General features: G+C 37.4%; 1 pseudogene; it reads left to right on the top strand.

The window, feature by feature from the left end:
- Positions 1–11,480: 11,480 nt before the first annotated feature.
- LOC108177906 (large ribosomal subunit protein uL6-like) overlaps positions 11,481–17,686 on the top strand; it is a 187,712-nt pseudogene continuing 181,506 nt past the window's right edge.

Raw genomic sequence — 17,686 nt, 5'->3', positions numbered from 1 at the left:
AATGCCACATGATGTCTTTTATTTGTAATCTAAAAATATAGTGTTTAATGTTGTTTGGGGCACCTGCCTGCATTTGAGTCCCAGCTCCACTTTTTTTTTTTTTAATTTGACAGGTAGAGTTATAGATAGTGAGAGAGAGAGACAGAGAGAAAGGTCTTCCTTCCGTTGGTTCACTCCCCTAATGGCTGCTATGGCCGGTGCGCTGCGCCCATCTGAAGCCAGGAGCCGGGTACTTCCTCTTGGTCTCCCATGCAGGTGCAGGGACCAAAGCACTTGGCTATCCTCCACTGCCTTCCTGGGCCACAGCAGAGACTGGAAGAGGAGCAACCGGGACAGAATCCTGGCATCCCAACTGGGACTAGAACCCAGGGTGCCGGTGCTGCAGGCAGAGGATTAGCCAAGTGAGCCAGGATGTGGGCCCCAGCTCCACTTTCTATTCTAGTTTATTGCTTAAGCAGACCCTGGGAAGCAGCAGGTGAAGCTCAAGTAGTTGGTCCTGGCGCCTATATGGGAGACCTCGAATGAGATTTTGGTTCCTGGCTTTAGCATGACGCAGCACTGGCTGTTGCAGGCATTTCTGAAATGAACCAGTTTATACAAACTCTGTCTCTCTCTTTTGCTCTCTTGCTCTCTTTCTGCCTTTCAAATAAAATAAATAAAGAAATATTTTGAAAGCAAAATGCATAGAAATGACGTAGGTAGGTGAAAAGTTTAGGGGGGGTGATAATGGGGAAACGTAGATCAGATGGCACAGATCTGTAATTACATAGAATGAATAAATGTAGAAATTGAAAGCACAACATGAGGACTTTGACGATACTGTATTGCATGATGGAAATTTTCTGAGAGTACATTTTAGGTGCTTCTAACACCCCCAAAATCTGTATAGATACAGATTTCTTTGAAAGACTTATGCTACCTTCTGTGCCTAATAACCCATTATCAAATCTTGACATTCGAATTTCCTGAAATCTTTCTTTCCTATCTACCATCCTCTGGTGCAATTTCTTCCTTGCACTTTTCTGGTGATTTTGCATTACAATAATGTGAAGAATTGCCTGGATGTGCAGAATTCTGGGCATTAGGGGAAATGAAGAAACAGGCAGAACCAGATATAACTTTGATAGGAGGAGGAAAAGGAAAAACAGGAATCATTTTGTTATTTTTATTTGGCAAGATTCTGATACCAAAAATGATGAAGTTAAACAATGAGTATTGCCAATGGACCACTAGTGCAACTTGATAAAATGTGGTATCAAGGAGAACGAATTATTTCTGTTTTGTAAGAATTTGGTTTGGAGAATATTTTAAAATCTCATGAATCTAAGTTTGTGTTCATTTGATTAGTTACTTCTTATAGTTGATGACACTTATATATTTGCTGTGTGAAGGCATTAACTTTCTCCTTTTTCAATAATAATGAATAAAATCAGTGAAAAATTAGAAATACAGTGAGTTTTCATTGCTCACTCCTTTAGTAAACAAAAGCTAGGTCTTATATGAGGGTTATTTATAAAATTGGAATTAATAGCTTTTCTCTGAATAAATAACTCCTGAAGGATTTTAGTATCAAGGCAAATGCTTTGAGTAGTCCCCTGTTTAAGAGGCCTGAGTTTATCATGTTCTAGAGAGGATTTGGCACTGATGGATTGAGAGGGGTTGACAGAACGTTTTATGCTACTTTCCATGCTAAAATTCTGTGACCAAAATATGAAGAAGCCTGGACACACAGTTAATGTTCAAATGGATATAATTCTCAGCCTAAATCAAATATTTAATAAGTGCCTTTTTATTATTTTTGTTGAGTTCTCAGATTTCCTACTTTTCCACTGCTATTTTGTCTTCAGTGTCTTCATTTTTTGTATGCTAAGATTTTTTTCTGTAGTCAATACTAAACAGATTTCTTCTGGCAAGAATGTCTCTTCTCTGGCCTCCTACTTTATTCAGTTCTGCCACAAAAAGTTAATGCCTTCTGAATTTATAGCTGCTCGAAAAAGGTAAAACTGCCAAATAAGAAAAACACATCGTTTGATTCATTTAAAATGATTTAAGAGAATGTCAAGATGAATGAGTTGGATGTATAAACAAAGAAAGAAATATTGACAGATGTAGAAGTCATAATTGAAATACAGGGACATTTTGATAAAAAAGATTTAATAATTTTATAATTAAGTAATTTATATGCAAGACAATTTTATTTTACAATTTTAATAAACATTCTCAGTAGTATGGCTGTTCAAAACTTTTATTTCTATTGATTTATATGTGTGATAATAACAGCTAGGTTCAGGGCACACACTTTGTGATGAGAATTCTATCAACATTAAAAATGTTATTTTCCTCAATCCTTACATTAACCCTATGTAATAGGATTTATAAACTTCATGACATAGACATCAGAGCTGACACATAAACAGAGCTGACATCAAAGCCAAGTCCACTGAATTCCAGAGTCTATGACTATTATCTTCATATGATGATTCAATAACTTCATTTCACAATGTCAAGTAGAAAATATGCTAAAGATTATGATTTCTTTCCTTAAAACATTTTCTGCTTACATCTTGAAACAGATCTTTAGTGAGATAATTTGTAATGATGGAATCTCAGAAGATCCTTTGTCTGAATCAGGAATCCTTACTACAATATTCACAATAACTTTGTTATTCCTACTAAGCATTTCCAATAGCAGGGAACTCCTGATCTTATAATACATATGTATGACATTACACGGATGCATGCAATTTAATTCATTTTATTTATTGTCGATTATTGATCAGATACTAGCCTTTATAAACACCTACCCATTGATTCAAATTCTGTAAGAATAAGAAAAATTCACAAAAGTCAAAATACTCTCTATAAAATATAGGAGACTGAAGAAGTAAACAAAACTAAAACTGGGTGCTTAGGTTTTTCCAAACACAAATAGCAACAAATTCATGAGAATGTTCAATTCCAGAATGGTATAGAAAATGATTTTATTGTCTTGCCTTAAAAATTTATAATCTAGAATCCTATCTGAGTGCATTATTGTTTTAATGCAATAGCATTGTGGCAACAGAACCATGTAATACTATGATAATCCTATAGAAAATGTGGAGAATTGCTCTGAGTCAGATCTAGCCAAGGTTATCCAGTGAGGAAATCATTTTAAATCAGATACAGTGGAACTGAACTTTAAAAAACATTAGTGTTTTCAAAGCAACTCATAACATTGAAGAACATAAAACAATAATGGAGATATTTCTGGCACACACATTGTTTGACATAAGTGATTTCTTGGAAAGACCAATAAATCAAACATATGACATAATATTCCATATTACAGATATTCTTATGCAGAATAAACAGGGTCTTTTTGAAAATATTTATACTGCATTGGATTAAGCTAAACAATAATGAAGCAACCATAATGTACACTTATACTTTCTTAAAATAATATTTAAATAACATTGAAAATCTTTTGAAAAGAATCCCTGTGTGTTTACAGTGGACTAGTACAGTAGCTAATTGCAGGACTGTATTCCCTGCTTGGAAAAGACTAGTGGATTAGCAGTTTTTCAGGATCCTGAATGAAAGGATTGTGAAGCAGTAATGAACTAAAAACGAATATAAGCCATATGGTGTTCCTCTGAAGCAGTTTTCACATCTATTTAGTGTATGTACCTTATCTAATGTAGAGTGGCTCCAATCAAGCACCTGGGCAGACAGACACTATTGTCCTGCGGGCATTTATCCACTTTCCTATGTTCTTCTAATCCTTTCTATGTTCTTCCTCCATGGTACCTCATCCCTGCCCCTTGTTGACTATTCCTCTCCTAATTACTCATCCCTACATTCACTTATATTTGGTCACCAAAGTCAGTTTTACCAAATACTTATAGAACATCCATATTTGGGCTGTTTATATCCTTTTAAATTAATACTCTTCTGTATTATCTTAAAATTTGCTGATGCTCAAAATATGGCCCCTCACACCTCAAACACAATAATCATAGCCCTGCTTAAGTGGGTTACATTTGTTTTCTCTAGTGGAGCTTTTAATTTCTGAATATGTGGCAAATTCAAATCATGTGTTTAGAAAAGCCGACTAAATTTTGATACCCACAAAGTGGTGACAGACAGCTGGTATATAAATCTTGTGGGAGGTATTACTGGTGGATCTCCAAACAGCACTTTTTTTTTAATTTATTTTTTATTATTTTTCCCTCAAAGAAATTTTTAATTTAAGGAATACAGATTTCATGCATTTCTTAAGTATAACTTTAGGAATATAGTGATTCTTCCCACCATACCTCTCCTCCCATCCACTCTCCCATCCTTCCTCCTCCTCCTCTCCCACTCCCAGTCCCATTCTCCATTAAGATACATTTTCAATTAACTTTATACACAGAAGACCAACTCTTAACTAAGTAAAGAGTTCAACAATTTGCATGGAAAAAAAAAAAAAAAAAACAAGAAACAAAACACAACAAAGCAAAACTGTTCAAAGTCATTGCATCTTGAAGTTAATTTCATTCTTTTTATTTTTTAAGAAATTTAATTAACTTTAAAGAATGACCCAAGAATGATACATCTTTTGCCAGCACTTAGACATAATTATAATACAATGTTTTGAGTACATAGGTCCTACATGGGAAGTAAGTGCATAGTGACTCCTGTTGTTAATTTAGCAATTAACACTCTTATGTATGATGTCAGTGACCACCCGAGTCTTTTGACATGAGTTTCCTATGGGAGCTTTTTGAATCCACAAACTCTGTCAGTATTTAGAGAAGACCATAAGCAAAGTGGAAGTTCTCTTCTCCCTTCAGAGAAAAATACCTCCTTTTTGATGACCACTTCTTTCCATTGGGATCTCACCCACCGAGGTTCTTCATGTAGGACATTTTTTTGCCATGGTGTCTTGGTTTCCAGGCCTGAAATGTTCTCTTGAACCTTTCAGCCAGACCAGAATGCCTTAAGGGCTGATTCTGAGGTCAGAGTGCTTTTACAGTGATTGTCAATCTGTGAGTCTAATGCATGGACTGCTTCCTGTGTTGGAGCATTCACTCCTTTTTAATTCTACCTATTATTATTATTACCAGACACTTAATCCTAGTCAGATGATCACTTTAACATTAAGATGGTGTTTTTTATCATCCAGCATAAGGGGATTTGGGGCCCCATGGCAAGTTTTTAAACTGTACCCTTCGAAGTAAGTCTGTAGGAATGTATGCAGAACTATATAGCTTTATGGTTACAAACTTCATATACTTCATAATTACAACTTTAGGAACGTGATGATTCTTCCTACCATACACACCATCTCATCCATAGTCCCAATCCCTCTTCCTTCTCCCTCTCTTATTTCTACTCTTATTTTTTACTGAGATCTATTTTCAATTGATTTTATACACATACGTTTAACTTTATGTTGAGTTCAACAAATAATATATAAAAAACCTATAGAGGTGAAATTGACACTTTGAGAAGCAATGACTTAAACAGCCCTTGTCAAACATAGCCTTCTTTCAAAGAAACCAGTCTTCTGTGTCTACAGTGGGTGGGCCTGGAACTGTGAGGAGACTTTGAGTGAAATATTTACATGCTATTAAAGCAGGTTCTGAAAATGACCCTGACATGTCTCAGAATCCCCTGGAAGGTATTGTCCTCCCCTCCTTTTGTGTGCCATTTGTTTCTGACTGTTCTTTTCAGCCAAATTGTACAAACCTAGCAGGAGCTTATTTGTGATTATGGCTGGTTTAGACATTGCGGTGCTCTCCAGACTGTTGAAAAGATGGCCAGAAATCTAAAGCAAACACATTCCTCAGCACTTATTGTGGTCTCACTTAGCATGTCTTCATGAATGTGACACTTTTTTTCATTTGCCAATTGAGTCCCAGACCTATTATTAGCATATTATGATTTACAGGAGAGTGGGTTTTTTAGTAACAACACTGAGAAGGCAAAACCCATTTGTTCATCCCAAGAGGTTTGAGAGCACATTATAAGCACAGGGTGGTCAGAATAAAAACTGATACAAGTACACAGTCTGTGATTGTTCCTAATTGGAAAAAACACCCAATTAAAGCCAAAATGCTGAGAAAAAATTGTTTACTTCAGTAAATCATTCTCATAAACATAATTATTTAAAACATTTGAACCCTATTTAAGGATACAGACAGTGATGTGGGCTTCCCAAGGAACACCACAGATAGCTGTCTGGCTTTAAATTTTAGTGGAAAGCACATTGGAGGCTGCCAGGGACTTCTACTGTTCCATTTTAGCTAAAGGCAGGATTACTGAAGCTGCATTATATCCTCCATCTCATTTTCAGCTCTATTGCACCAATTATACTGCATTGAGGCTTATAGGGGCTTACATTGAGTTTCAGATAGATGGAAGAAGCCAGTCTATATTCTTTGTGATAAAAATAGTCATTAATTACTGAGACTTGTAAACCGCTTAGCATCCTTCTTAATGTGGCCTCGTCAGGTGCTTCTCCTTATTCTATAGCTAATCAGCAAAAGAGGAGAAAAATCCTCAGGAAGAAGATCTTTTTTGGCACAAACAGAAAGCCAAGGTTAAAAATAAATCTAAAAGGCACTGAAAACCTAAGCCAATATGTACTCACTGGCAAAATACTGGCTTGTTTTCGAAGTTAATTAAAGAAAAATTTCTCAAATCATGATTCCATGGGGAAATTAATTATCAATATAACATTTTCCCCCTGTTTGAGAGGGAACAGTGTATTTTGGAAGCCTGTTAAACAGTAGAACACGTTCTGAGCAGTTGTATGCAAGAAAACACAATTATAAATAGCTCAAATCAAATTAAACAATTACCTATTAAAAGAAAAGTGAAGTATCATAGGAATCCCTAAGATAATTTAGTGGAGAGGAAACCCAGCTTGGAAAGGCTCTACTGAAGGCAACAATGGGTAAATTCATCACGGATTGGACAGCTTCAGTTTGCTGGTGGGATTCCAGGTTAGGCTGCTTTGACATTCGTTGCCAGGTTCAGTACTTAAAGTTTTAATAATAGCTTTATGTTTAATTGGGAAAAAGGGGTCAGTGCTGTGGCTCACTTGGCTAATCCTCTGCCTGCGGTGCCAGCACCCCAGGTTCTAGTCCTGGTTGGGATGTCGGATTCTGTCCCGGTTGCTCCTCTTCCAGTCCAGCTCTCTGCTGTGGCCTGGGAGGGCAGTGGAGGATGGCCCAAGTGCTTGGGTCCCTGCACCCACGTGGGAGACCAGGAGGAAGCATCCGGCTCCTGGCTTTGGATCAGCGCAGCCCCAGCCGTGGCGGCCATTGTGGGGTGAACCAACGAAGGAAGACCTTTCTCTCTGTCTCTCTCTCACTGTCTATAACATTCTTTCTCTGTCTCTCTCTCTCTCACTAACTCTGCCTGTCAAAAAAAAAAAAAAAAAATTGGAAAAAGGCCCATAATGTCACTTCATTTAGGTAATCAGTATCAGGGTGTTTTAAATGTCCATATGGAAAACTCCAACAGCCTTCATTTGGTAGACAAAATACGGGTGAATGGTTTTTGTTTGTAAACTATCCTACAGGTTGCAGAAGGCAGAAAGTCTGCCTCTATAGCATATAAACACACATCTAGGGCTTCTTTAACATACATATTTCATAAATAAAATCCTTCTTTCCAGAATGCTATACAACCACACTTCATGCATTGCGATACAACAAATATTCTCAAGTGGGAGTGCAGTTTTTCAAAGAAATGGGCAAAGGAAATTGGAGTGATGGTATATTGACTAAGTTGATTTTTATAAAAGCCTTGTAATGAGCTTTAAAAATGAACAGTGTGTGTATGGGGAGAAAAAGACAACTAGAAAATAAATTACATATAGGTTTCACTACATTGGAAGCTTGAGATTGCTTATTAAATACACAACTTGTTTTTCTGCTATACCAGTCATTTTACATAAGTGTGTGATTCGGCTTCCATTTATAAAGTGAAAATGTAGCATGCTTCAATGGTGCCACAGGGAATACTTGTTATGGTTTGAATATTTGGTTAAAATCTTTGGAAAAATTCCAAACACATTTACATACTCATGGCAGCTTTATTCATAGCAGCTTTGTGTAAGCATGATTTTTTTTTCAGTTCACTCCTCTTCTTAAAAGTGATGAAAAACAGCTGCCTTGTAGAAGAGAGAATGATATATATCCATTTCCTTTTTTCCCACTTCAGATATTTATGAATTGATGGTTTCTGTATTTGAAATTAAATTTCCTCTATGAGAAATATCTACTTTGGAATCTATTTGTAAAGTGTTAAGCTACTAATGTACAATATATTGATGCATATGTATTTTAATCACAAATAATTGCTGGAGTTAGAACCACCAAGAAAATATTGACTTATTGTAGCTTCTAAATAAAACTTCATAGCTCATCCAATCTATGAGGCAAGGAGGGCTATAGAAGAAGTGCTATATAAGCAAATGAGCAAAAGCGAATTTGCCCATAATACTGAGTTCTTCAGATGCTAACCTAACCATATATTATAGCACAGAATTTTTTAAGACTTTGTATATTTTATTTAAATTAGTTTTACCAGTTTATATGTGATTTGTAGACACAATTCTAAGCATATAATAATATTCACTTTCTCCTTCCCACCCAACCTCCTCCCTCAATGTTCTACTTAGCTTTCTTGTCCCTTTTTTTTTTAGTTTTTCAGATAACATTTCAAATTTACATTACAATAAAAGACTTAATACTTCACTGAATAAGATATTTAACAAGTATAAAGCAAAAAGACCCCAGTTTATTGGGAATATAGACAAAGCTATAAATAATAATTGAATGGAAAAATGACCATTTCAGCCATATACAGTAAATTTTGAAGTAATCACAGATTATAAAACTATAGTTTATAGTATGGCACTCCCAGGCCATAGCAGAGAGCTGCCCTGGAAGAAGGGCTACCCGACAGAATCCAGCGCCCTGACCGGGACTAGAACCCGGTGTGCCGGCGCTGCAGGCAGAGGATTAGCCTATTGAGCTGCAGCGCCGGCCTGAGTTTTTTATGTTGCTGACATATAATCCTTTTTCAGAGAGGTGTTTCGCAAATATTTTTCCCATTCTGTTGGATATCTCTTCACTCTATCAACCATTTACTTTGATCTGCAAAAGTTTCTGAGCTTCACTCAGAATTACCCCTAATGGTAGAGCTAGAAACATGCCAGGGGATTCCAATTCAATCCCATCAAGGTGGCATGTACCAATGCCATCTCACTAGTCCAAGTGATTAGTTTCAGTTCATAATTGTGCATAATGATAGGAGTAAGAGTCAAAGGGATCGCATAAACAAGAGTAGTGTCTGCTAATAATAACTGATAGAATTAAAATGGAGAGAATGATCCAACATGGGAAGCGGGATACACAGCAGACTCGTAGAATAGCAGATGTCCTAAACAGTACTCTGGCCTAAGAATCAGCCCTTAAGGCATTTCTCTCTGTCTCTGTCTCTACCTGTCAACTAGATAAAAAAAAAAAGAGAATAAAAATACAAGCTTGCTAAAAATATAAATTCATTTTAGTAAGATATATTACACAGGTTATTCATAAGTCGAATTTAATTCTAAAAGAATTGTTTCATTTCTGAGAATAAAAAAACAGGACTTTTGAAGGAGAAAGAGATTCCCCATTCAGTAGGTGAAGCCCGTACCAGTTGTGTGGGAAAGTGGCTCATCTTCATTCAGAATCAACTGCCGGCACTAGTAGGCTTCAAAGGACCAGAGCATATTTCGAAAATTGAAAGCAGCTAAAGCAAGGCTTCATAAACATAAGGAGTTTGGAAGGCTGATGTACCTAGGTGCTGGGATTTTAGTCTGAGTATCTACTTCTGGGTCACCACCAGAAAATCAAGGACACGTGAACTTGTTATGTGAGGACAGAATGTACATTTAATTTTAGATTTTTCTTAAACGTCTTAAGAATTCATGAACATACATTTAAAGTAGTCTATTAATGAAAAAGTTAATTGTTGAAGTTGATTATTTCATTTTTCCTGAAATGTTTTGTCAAAAAATTATCATATGATAAACTGTTTATGATAAATGATTGAGTAGCATGTCTGTTTTTTTGAGTCTGAATAGCCAATTTTTCAAAAAATATGGAACATTTAATTGCTGTCAAAAATATGTACATGATTTTGAGTGATAAAAAATGTTTAAAAGCTTCATTAATGACCAAGGTGAAAAATACCTTTCTGAATCCAAGTGGAAAATGTATCAACAACTGTGTTTCGAGATCTGTGTTACACACTGTAGTTTCTGTCCTCAAGGAATTCTTGTTTTCTTAAGGAAGACTGACTTTGTTTATTCATTACCAACAAATTAAAGTGTTTCAGACCTTATATTTAGTTCCAGGGAAACAATGATGAAAATAGATATTTGGTCCCTGTCTTAATGTAGCTTAGACTCTAATGTTAGGAGATAAGAAGGAATAATTATTAATCACAAAATCCTAAGATGTTAACACAACTGGAATACCTACTGTGATGGAAGGCTAGCTCCTTTCTGGAGGTCAGAGGCAATATGAATGGATTACAAACATGCAAATGTTATGGCAAATCAGTAACTGAGAGAGAGCTTCAGACTATGTGTCTTGAAAGGCACTTTAGGCTCTGGACATTGTCTTTGGGCCCTGGAAGCTAATGAAGTATTTAAAGAAAGGTGTGAGGTATTTAAATTACTGTTTCAGTAAGACTTTTCTGCTGGCCATAGGTGAAGAGTAGATTGGGCACATGTAATTATGAGCAGACCAGATAAGCAACTCTTTTTTTTAATATTTATTAATTAATTTATTTGAGAAGTAGAGTTACAGACAGAGGGAGATACAAAGAGAGAGGTCTTCCATCCTCTGATCCGCTCCCCAAATGTCCTCAATAGCCTGAAGCTGGGCCCAGCCAAAGGCAGGAGCCAAGAACTTCTTCTGGGACTCCCACACTGGAGCAGGGGCCCAGGCACTTGGACCATCTTCTACTGCTTTCCCAGACCACAGCAGAGAGCTGGATCAGTACATGAACCTGCACCCACATGGGATGCCAGTGCTGCAAGTGGCAGCTTTACCCACTTTACCCATCACAGTGCTGGCCCCTGGGCCAGGCAACTCTTGTACTTGCTCAGAAGAGAAATGCTTGTCATCTGGAGCAATGGTGGCAGAGATGGAGTCCTGCATTTAGACCCAAGAGATATTTAGGAATTGTAATAATTAACACTTGGTGAAGTAGTAGATAAAGACAGTGAAGTGGAGGGATATTTATGGATAATTCCTAGTTATTTGGTATGTGTGGTTATCTTCTTTGTTGCCAATTTTCAGTAAGAAAGGATGCCACCAAAATACACAAATTTGAAGCCATTAAATAAGTGGTCAAAATGTCACACAGTAGTTGGAGATCTCATATTGAGACTTCTTATACATATATATATACATACACACACACGAACACACACACATATGCGCATGGAGAGCTGTGATGAAACTGTCAACGTAGGGACCAGGTAACTATGATCTTGTGTATCGGTTTGGGAACATTGATTACAAGCAAGAGAAATCAACTCTGACAAATTAAAAAATGGAATTTATTGGAAATAATAGAGGATTCTAGAATTTGTGTGATGCTGGATATGATCTTAAGTCATGGAAACAAACAGTTTATGTAGTCTCATGGGTTAGAAATCAAGAAGCACAACCAGAGTCTCGGAATAATAACAATATGTGTGGGTTATGGCTGTAAGCATGGCACATATTCTAGTAATTTCTGGTTCCTTTTCCTGCGGCTCAGGAGGAGGCATCTGAATGGCCTGAGATCATCTGTCATCCCTTGGTTATGCCAACAATAGACCATACTGGAGTGGAGAAGGTCATTCCTCAAAAAGATACCAGGATTCCATTAGAAAGGGGAAATGAAATCTGAAAACCCGAAGCAAATCCCTGCCATGGCTTGGAAAGCATTTCACTAAACAATCTCTCTTAAAGCCACACAAAACTGTGGTGACCTGTAGAAACACTTCTTTGCTCACACATGAGGAAATTGGATCACCTTCTCTTAGTTCGCAGTGACTATTAAAGTGAATAAGTAATTGAACCCGCCCACTGCGCATCCTTCTTCCCCTTCTCTTCACCTCTCATAGTCTAGATTTGACCAGGGGGTCTGATGCAGTTTTTGAAGGTTTTACAACTACTGAGTATATTGAAACACAACTGAGTGTTGGTGAAAGGGGGAGGAAGCTCCCTTCGGCATTGGAGAGAGTCTTCTTTGAGAACAAAAATATAAGGGCCAGCGCTGTGTCTCACTTGGTTAATCTTCTGCCTGCAGCACCAGCATCCTGTATGGGTGCCGGGTTCCAGTCCCGGTTGCTCCTCTTCCAGTCCAGCTCTCTGCTGTGGCCCAGGAAGGCAGTGGAGGATGGCCCAAGTGCTTGGGCCCCTGCACCCGCATGGGAGACCAGGAGGAAGCACCTGGCTCCTGGCTTCGGATAGGAGCAGCGCTGGCCGTGGCGGCCATTTGGGGAGTGAACCAATGGAAGGAAGACCTTTCTCTTTGTCTCTGTCTCCACCTGTCAACTAGATAAAAAAAAAAAAAGGAGAATAAAAATACAAGCTTGCTAAAAATATAAATTCATTTTAATGAGATATATTACACAGGTTATTCATAAGTTGAATTTAATTCTAAAAGAATTGTTTCATTTCTGAGAATCAAAAACAGGACTTTTGTATATAACATTTTTCTACGACGTAGTTCTCTACACTTTAGCCATAACCATTCTATAGTTACAGGCTTTAAAAAGGAGACATTCGTATCTTTGATTTACATGTATTTTACAATACTTTCCTACTCCATACAAAGACAACTCAAAGTTATTCATCAGAACTTAGATGATTGCATATGGAATAATGTGTCTAAGAGTTTGTTCGTGCCCATCAGTTCCCTGTCAGTACAATTCTTCTCACTCCACTCAGGAAAATACATCTATCTTTCTGAACACAATTTTGGTTCCCAACTGTGTTAAGTAATTTATCTCCAGTTGTTGTCCCAAATCCTGCATCAAATTACCCGAGATGTCAGTCAGGTTCCCACATATTGATTCAGCAATCTCAGCCTTGTGTCCTGCCCAGCTCCAGCAGAGGGTTGATTGCTTTACTTCAAAATCCTTTGAAAAGTTAAATTGTTAACAATACAAATTCACTGGAAATTGGGATAACTCTTTGCCTTAGCTTCAATCCCTTCACCTTGAGCCCTGGGCATTTAAAACCCATCTTTGAGCGGCAGGGTGGGGGATTGGAAAGCTAAGTGGTAGCATAGTTACTGCTAGGATTCAAAGAAGTAGTTCGATGTCTGCTCACTCTGGCAGTGGGTACAGTTGATGGTCACATTCTCATCTCCCTCTCAAAACAAATGTTTCCTAAAGGAGAGGACCAATATAAATAGAAATTATGTTCCATGGTCCTTATTCATTCCCAGTAAAACAACTACAAATAAACAACGAGGGCAAAACAAATGGGCCCATAGAGTAAGGGAGCTAATTACGTTAGCGTAAAACTCTGCTTACATTAAGGTCTTGATGAAAAAGAAACATTTTCTTATAATACCAACCAGAAATATTTTTCTGTGGATTATTCCCATAGTAGCTCAGGAAACCATATCTGATTGCAAATACCATACCTTTATAAGAAGGCAATAGAGCCTTAAATAGCCCTGAGTGCTTTTTACTTAATGTTCAATTTGTAGCTAATATACTTAAGGAGTTAAGAGCTAGTGTTTAACCTGTTAAGAGATTGTAAGTTAACTTGGGTGTATAACAATGAGCTGTTTTGAACAGTATTATAAATGAGCAGGTGTTTAAGAGTGTGGATCATAATTTGAAGTACTTGACTGAAAAACAGAAATCTTTTAAAATGACATTTATATATTAAAGTATTTTGTGAAAGTGCTCTCGCTATAAAAAATCTTGACCTAGCAATCAGAAAAGAACAGAATAGTTCATTTGCATTGCTATTCTGAGTTTGAGGTTGAAGGTAACCTAGAGTCCATTTATTACATCTTTTCTTCCTTCCTTTTTTTTTTTTTTTTTTAGAGATTTACATAGATTTATTAGAGTCAAAGGCCTCCAGCAAGGGCTGCATGGAAGGGGGCTTCTAAGAGGGGAAAAAACCCAAAGGGGCTGGTGGTAGTGGGATTTTTTTTTGTAATGAGGGAAGAAAGTTATAATCTTTATTGTACAGTTGTATGTATATGTATTGAAAAAACAATTGATACTTCACATATATTTTAATTTATCCTTCAAAACAACGTAAGAGGTGAAACCATACATGTGTGAAATCTGTCACAAAAGACTCATCTGTGAATCTATACTACGTGGTCATAAGAGAATCCATATGAAAGAGAAAACATAAAACTGGAAAATGTTTAGACTGTAAGAAAAACCTCCATATTTCCCAGGGAATCCGCTTAGGAACTAAACCATAGGAGTTTCTGCAGCAGTGCAATGAAATGGATGTACAACATGAGCCCCAATGCAAGCCACATATGTTAACCAGAATTTTCTAGTAGCCACATTAAAAGAGTAAAAAGAAACAGATGGTGCTAATTTTAATAATGTGTATATGTAGACCAATATATCAAAAAATATTATTTTAACATATAACCAATACACAAAATTACATGTGATATTTTACATTCTTTCTTATGTCTCAAGTCTTTTAAAACCAGCATGTGTTTTATGCTTATAGCACCTCTCTATTTGGACTGGCCCTATTACTGATGCTCAGTAGCCATGTGTGGCTATTGGCTATTGTGTTGGATAGTGCAGATATACCTGCTGGTTGTCAGCTGAAAATTTGAAATGCTATTAGAAAAATACACTCAGTAACATTTCACCTAAATACCGGAAATGATTCTAAACTCATGTCTTGTCCTAACTAAAAGTTAACATTTATTTATAATCAAGTATGTTTTGAATGATAAATGACAGTATGTATTAAACATTTAGGAGATTGCTTAGTTCACAGTAGATGCTCAATGAATATTAACAACCATAATTCAAAAATAATTACATTTTTGTTGAACAAAATTTTTTTGTTTTATTTCTAATATTTTTCTTTTTTTTTTACTTTTTTTAATTTAGTAAATATAAATTTCCGAAGTACAGTTTATGGATTACAATGGCTTCCCCCCCATAACTTCCCTCCCACCCACAACCCTCCCAACTCCCGCTCCCTCTCCCATCCCATTCACATCAAGATTCATTTTCAATTATCTTTATATACAGAAGATCAATTCAGTATATATTAAGTAAAGATTTCGTCAGTTTACACCCACACAGAAACACAAAGTGTAAAATACTGTTTCAGTACTAGTTACAGCATTACTTCACATTGGACAACGCATTAAGGACAGATCCCACATGAGAAGTAAGTACACAGTGACTCCTGTTGTTGACTTAACAATTTGACACTCTTGTTTATGGTGTCAGTAATCTCCCTAGGCTCTAGTCATGAGTTGCCAAGGCTATGGAAGCCTTTTGAGTTCGCCGACTTCGATCTTATTCCGACAGGGTCATAGTCAAAGTGGAAGTTCTCTCCTCCCTTCAGAGAAAGGTACCTCCTTCTTTGATGGCCCTGTTCTTTCCACTAGGATCTCACTCGCAGAGATCTTCCATTTAGGTCTTTTTTTTTTTTTTTCAGAGTGTTTTGGCTTTCCATGCCTAAAATACTCTCATGCGCTCTTCAGCCATATCCGAATGCCTTAAGGGCTGATTCTGAGGCAAGAGTGCTATTTAGGACATCTACCATTCTATGAGTCTGCTGTGTTGGTAGTGGGATTTTTAAGTACAAGTTCGAAGGCAAAAAAAAAATAACTTGACCATCAGATTGGCATTCAGTTAACAGGCAGGGACAAAAACACATCACTTTCTTTCTTTCTTTCTTTCTTTCTTTCTTTCTTTCTTTCTTTCTTTCTTTCTTTCTTTCTTTCTTTTTTTTCAGGCAGAATGGACAGTGAGAGAGAGAGACAGAGAGAAAGGTCTTCCTTTGCCATTGGTTCACCCTCCAATGGCCGCCACGGCTGGCGCACTGTGGCTGGCGCACCACACTGATCCGATGGCAGGAGCCAGGTGCTTACCCTGGTCTCCCATGGGGTGCAGGGCCCAAGCACTTGGGCCATCCACCACTGCACTCCCTGGCCACAGCAGAGAGCTGGCCTGGAAGTGGGGCAACTGGGACAGAATCTGGCACCCCTACCAGGACTAGAACCCGGTGTGCCTGCGCCGCAAGGCGGAGGATTAGCCTATTGAGCCGCGGCACCGGCCATCACTTTCTTTTTTTAAAAAAAATGTTTTCCCCTATTTTTTCCTAAACAAGTTTGCTATCACTTGGTTCTCTTTGTCATAAAAATTCTAAAAAGAGTTGCTTACAGATTGTCCATGAACTGAACTTCTTTGACCTACTCTATTCAATAGGTCAATCCCAGCACACTATGAAATACTTTCCGAGGTCACTGATGATCTTTATATTGTGAAAAAAATAATCCCTAATTCCAATTCTTATTTTAGCTGACAACTCGGAATTTGTTACATGATTGAGTATTCCTTTCATGTAAAGCATTTTGTTATTTGGTTAATAAAAAATGTTCTGCCTTGATGATCCCTTTCCTCATGGGCTGCTCACTTTCCATCCCTCTTTGTTTCTCTGATGTTTAATTTTGGAAATCCATACGCCTCTTCTTTTTCCTTTCTACATTCATTCCCTTTGTGATATTATCTGACTTTATGACTTTCTTTATTGAACCCTGAATAAGATACATAAAGTGAAAAAATGACCTTGAAGTGATAAGCACAGTTACTATTCATACAGCAAATCCGTATTTCAAACAATTCATATTTATTATATACTTATTTTGAAAGTTGATTTGAATGACAGACAGAATGACAGAAAGCGAGGAAGAGACAGAGAAAGAGATCTTCCATCTGCAGGTTCACTCCTCCAATGGTTGCATCAGCTATGGCTGGGCCAGGGCAAAGCCTTGGACTCCATACAGGTCTCCCACATGTGTGACAGGTGGCCAAGCACAAGAGCCATCTTCTGCTGCTTTCCCTGGTGCATTAGCAGGGAAATGGATTGGAAGCAGAATCTTTTAAACCTACCGAACCACAATGTTGGCCCCACATTATATACATTATAAGCATGGATTTTATCTCTCTTAAGTCAGGCACAGACAAGTATCTATATATTTTGCTGATTTGTTAAAATTGCTGATGTGTTAAAATTGATCCAAAGATAGAAAACTCCAAAGCATTATTAAATCAGACAATTCAAGAAATGAATTAGAGATGAACACTTGTTAAAAGAAGTCAGCGTGGATAGAGGAAATAGTGGAACAGAAGTGGCACAACTTCGAGCCATCCAGCAGTGAGTTTGGGAACAATTTTCCTTATTTGCATATTTATATCAGGTTGAACTGAAACAGTTCTCTACCTCTTCATTCACTAAACAGAGGTGGGTTGCTCAGGGCAGGGTGTGATCTTGGGCTAGGCTGCTCCTTATAGTATGACAAACCCTGAAGAGGATGAGGGCTGCAAGTTATATGCTGAGCAAACTCCTCACAGCAGGTTCTTCCTTTAAGGGGGCGCTGGGTGATACATCTTGATGTCTACTGCAGCGATATAGGA

This window comes from Oryctolagus cuniculus, chromosome 4 (assembly GCF_964237555.1).
Source record: "Oryctolagus cuniculus chromosome 4, mOryCun1.1, whole genome shotgun sequence".
NCBI classification, from domain to species: domain Eukaryota; kingdom Metazoa; phylum Chordata; class Mammalia; order Lagomorpha; family Leporidae; genus Oryctolagus; species Oryctolagus cuniculus.
Note: the sequence above shows the minus strand (reverse complement) of the source record. Positions and strands in the feature narration are given on the sequence as shown.